Below are 4,867 nucleotides of genomic sequence, written 5' to 3' on the forward strand. Positions count from 1 at the left end.
GATGTCTAGTTATAAACAAACAACAGTTTTTGAGTAAATATTTTTTAATTTACATGCAAACATTAGGTTTGGTTTAATTATTTATGGTTTACAACATTAACCCTGTTTCACACAAAATGCAAGTTATTAAATAATATTAATACTGTTTTTGTCAATCATAATTTGTTTTGTTTTACTTACTGTTGGGACGATTACAAGATAGAATTTGGTCTCTCTTGCTTTCTATAAATAAATAAATCAATCAATCAATCAATCAATCAACAGTTATTAATATCTGCATTATTATCCTTACTGACTAGAACACATTAATAAGCCAAAGGACAATGCGCACATTACAAAGCCATTTTTATCTGTAATTCAATGTTAAATTTTCAATCTACTTAAACTCAAATAAAGGTGCAATATTAAATAAATGAATGGTTTTAAGACAGAAATGCAAATATTACAGATTTTGGCTTTTGTGAATTATTTAAGATGTAATATTTTAAGACCTTTGTATCAAAATTTTAATGAAGATCAGATTCCCTCTGTATTTCTAGACTGTAACTGAGACACTGGTAGATCAAGTCTGACTATAAACAGAAACAGTTAAGTGTTTTTTTAATGTCTAAACAATGAAAATTCCTGTGGTCAGAATCATTGCTGATCTCTGCCCTCCCCGTGTTTAAAAAAAAATAAAAATGTCTCATTGTCGCTTAATCTCAGAGATCAAGGAGATTCAGAATTTAAGTCAAGTCAATTTTATGTATATATATATAGGCTAACTTAATACAAATACAAACTGCTTCAGTTACAATAACTGTGAGCGTCACAAAAAGCAGTTTTAGTAATCAGTATTTTTATTTCAACAAAGCAGCTCAACACCACTGTCAGTGAATTAAGTGTTACAATCATTTCAAGATAAAGACAAACTACTTAAGATTGTTTATTGCACCAAAAGTAATTTGAAAAAGATCATTAAATATGTTATATGTACAACTGAGATCACAAGTATACATACACGTTGCAGAATCTGTAAAATGTTAATTTAAAAAGAAAATAAGAGAGATCATAAAAATTGCATTTTGTATTGGCCACGTTTCTCTTGAGCCCACAAAGTTTGAACAGACCTAATGTGTGTGGTGGGGACTAATTGAGAATGAATGGGGGAAAGTCACATGAGAGCAGGCAGTGCCTCCATCACATCCAAGATGGCGGCGCAGCGTGACGCAGCGGCTACTCCGGGTCCCAAAAACTGTGTTTTTATGTCTGTTAGTCTCGTTTCCTCGTCTTCAAACAGTCTCACCTTATCGCAAAACCAGCAGATAAACACATTTGAAAACACATCTAAGATCGACAGAGCCTTTTGGAAATTGGCAGTGTGTACAAACAACAGCTTTCGCCAGAGACTACTGAAAAGCTAAGAGGCCTCTGTCTGCTGCTGAAGCTGAACCCAGAGACCGTGGCCCCGCCTACTGACGCTACCTGCACAAAACGGCGACGCCGGTGGTGTGAGAGGGGACAGAAGCACAGTAAGCATGGAGGCACATGAGCTAGGCTAAGGGCTAACCCCACTAGACCAGCGATTCCATCACTCATGCTCTCAAACGTTCGCTCTCTGGAAAATAAACTTGACTTAATTCAACTCAGTCCGGAGACAAGGGATTGTTGTGTGTTAGTTTTCACCGAAACATGGCTAAACAACAACTTCTCAGACTCCGTTATTCAGCTACATGGACTTGCCTGCTATCGAGCGGACAGAGACAAAGAACTGTCTGGTAAAGCTCACGGGGGAGGTTAATGTGTGTACGTCAAGAAAGAGTGGTGTAATAATGCTGTGGTAGTGACAAAACACTGTTCATCGCTGGTGGAGTTTATGTTTGTGAAGTGTCGACGGTTCTATCTGCCGCGGGTGTTCACGGCTATTGTTATTGTCACAGTTTACATCCCCCGGTGTGCTAACACGAAGTACGCGCTTCGCAATCTGTACAGCGCCATCAGAGAACAACAAACAGATAACCCTGACGGCTTTTTCATAATAGCCGGTGACTTCAGCCACTCAAACTTAAAGACAGTTTTGCCAAAGTTCTACCAACATGTGAAGGGCTGCGGGACCTGACGACATACCGGTCGTGTACTGAAAGACTGTGCTGCACAGCTGACAGATGTCCTAACAGATATCTTCAACACCTCGCTGAGCCAGGCAGTCGTCCCAACATGTCTCAAATCCACAACCATCATACCGGTACCAAAAAAATCACCTGTGTCCTGTCTAAATGACTACCGTCCCATAGCACTGACTCCAATCATGATGAAGTGCTTTGAGAGGTTAGTCATGCAAAACATCAAAACCAGCCTCCCTAACACACTTGATCCGCTCCAGTTTGCATACTGTCCAAACCGCTGTACAGATGATGCAATCTCCTCCACCCTCCACCTGGCTCTTACCCACCTAGAATATAAAGACTCCTATGTCAGAATGCTGTTCATCGACTTCAGCTCAGCATTCAACACCATAATACCACGACAGTTCATAAACAAACTAAACCTGCTAGGCCTTAACAATTCCCTCTGTAATTGGGTCCTGGACTTTCTAACTGGAAGACTTCATTCAGTCCATGTTGGCAACAGCACCTCGAGCACCACCACACTGAGTACAGATGCACCACAAGGCTGTGTGCTCAGCCCGCTGCTCTTCACGCTGCTAACCCATGACTGCACTGCCAAGTTCAGCTCCAACCACATCATCAAGTTTGCGGATGACACATCTGTGGTAGGTCTCATCAGCAACAACGATAAAACGCACTACAGAGAAGAAGTGGCACAGCTGGTGGAATGGTGTGGCACTAACAACCTGTCCCGCAACGTGAGTAAATCAAAGGAGGTTGTGATGGACTTCAGAAGAAACTCCGTTGATCACCCCCCGCTGACCATCGACAGCTCGACTGTGGAGAGAGTCAGCAGCACTAAATTCCTGGGGGTGCACATCAGATAGGATCTCACCTGGACCACCAACACCATGTCACTCTCCAAGAAGGCACATCAGAGCCTACACTTTCTCCGCCGGCTGAAAAGAGCAAGTCTCCCTCCACCCATCCTCACCACATTCTACAGGGGAACCATTGAGAGCGTGCTGACCAGCTGCATCACTGTCTGGTACGGGAACTGTAGTGCAGCAGACTGGACATTTTCCTTACACGATGCACCAGCAAAGCCAACAGTATCGTGAAGGACCCCAACCATCCCTCCCACAGTCACTTCCAGCTCCTACCATCAGGAAGACGGTACCGGAGCATCAGAGCCCGCTCCGCCAGACTACTCAACAGCTTTTTCCCCCAGGCTGTGAGAGCCCTCAACTCAAATCACCCCACCCTCCTCTGAAACCCCACACAAACCCCCCTACCTCCTGAAACATGGACTATCTCACCTCCTCCATCCCCCCAAACACCCCCCAACCATACCACATCACAGAAAAACTGTCTGAAACATATTTTTTTTGTGAAAATCTCCTCTATACGCACTAGACACTTTTCACACACACTGCTGTGTGTACAGTACATAATCACACAAAGACTCAAATATGTTTACATGCTCGTGCACTACAAATCATCTTGCACTGTTCCCCAGCCAACTGCTTGACTTACAATGTTTCTCTTTGCACATGTACAGTATTATGTGAAGCATTTGTATAGTACATATATATATATATATATATATATATATATATATTATTTTTTTTTTTTTATTTTTTTTTTACGTTTTAGTCTATGTATAGGTAAACATTTATATATAGTATATTCATATTCGAAAATCTGTTAGTAGGATAGTTGTGTATAGGTATAGTGTTTATGTGTAGCACTTGTATAGTTTGTATTTTTTTTTTTTTTAGTTTATTTATAGGTAGACATTTATATATAGTATTTAAAGTCAAAATCTGTCAGTAGGTTAGTTGTGTATAGGTTGTCACGGTTGGTAAACCGTGGTCTCAGGTTTTCACTATGTGGGTGGAGTTTTGTGTGTCGCTCGTCTGCACTGATTGTTTCATGTGGGCGTCGCCGTTGATTGTTCATTTGCACCAGCTGTTACTCATCACCTGATCCCTATTTATTGCCCTGTCTTTCGTCTTGTGTTTGTCAGAGCGTTTTATGCAGTTTCCCGTCTGGTTGCCTGGTTCTCGTCCTTGTTTTCTCTGTGCTGTTTGTTTCGCTGTTGTCTTCCCCGGAACCCCGTCCACTCTTCACCACCGGATGCACCTACTACCACCACGGACTGCTCATCTCAGGCCTGTGTCACGCTCTCCTGCTGCATCTACTCATCGCCACTTCCTGGATCATCGTCTTCCATCGCTGTTACCCCACCTGTTGTTTCCCTTGGACTCAGTTATACATTCCTGTTCTCAATAAACTTTACATTTAACTCTTGCATTTGCTTCCTCACCCATTTGTTACCCGTTACAGAACGCTCTGATCCACTATGGAAGCAGCAAGTTCCACTTCACTCTCCGAATTCATCCACCACAGTGTCAACCGCATGGATCAGCAGCAGAGAGCATCGTCAACACCGGACGCGCTGTCCAAGCGCTGGTGACACAGGTTGTCCGAGCTCACCCAGCAGATCCAACAGCTGACCATTCCCGCTGCGCCACCCGCACCGTCGGTTCCCCGGGCTAGCACCGAACCCAGCTATCGACCCGAACCACGCCTACCAGTTCCCGAGAAACTACTCTGGTGAGCCTAATTACTGCAGAACATTCATAACCAAGTGTTCCATGCATTTCTCCCTGCAGGCCTCGCACCTTTGAGACCGAGGGTCCAAGGTGGCGTTTGTGCTGACTCTGCTCTCGGGTAGGGGCTTGCCCTGTGGGGAACGGCGGTTGTGGGAGAACCGA

The 4,867-nt window shown here is 43.4% G+C and overlaps 1 pseudogene; it reads left to right on the forward strand.

Moving 5' to 3' along the window:
• The first annotated feature begins 1,190 nt into the window (after nt 1-1,190).
• The window catches only part of LOC109061008, a 23,773-nt pseudogene continuing 20,096 nt past the window's right edge, over nt 1,191-4,867 (forward strand).

This window comes from Cyprinus carpio, chromosome A3 (assembly GCF_018340385.1).
Source record: "Cyprinus carpio isolate SPL01 chromosome A3, ASM1834038v1, whole genome shotgun sequence".
NCBI classification, from domain to species: domain Eukaryota; kingdom Metazoa; phylum Chordata; class Actinopteri; order Cypriniformes; family Cyprinidae; genus Cyprinus; species Cyprinus carpio.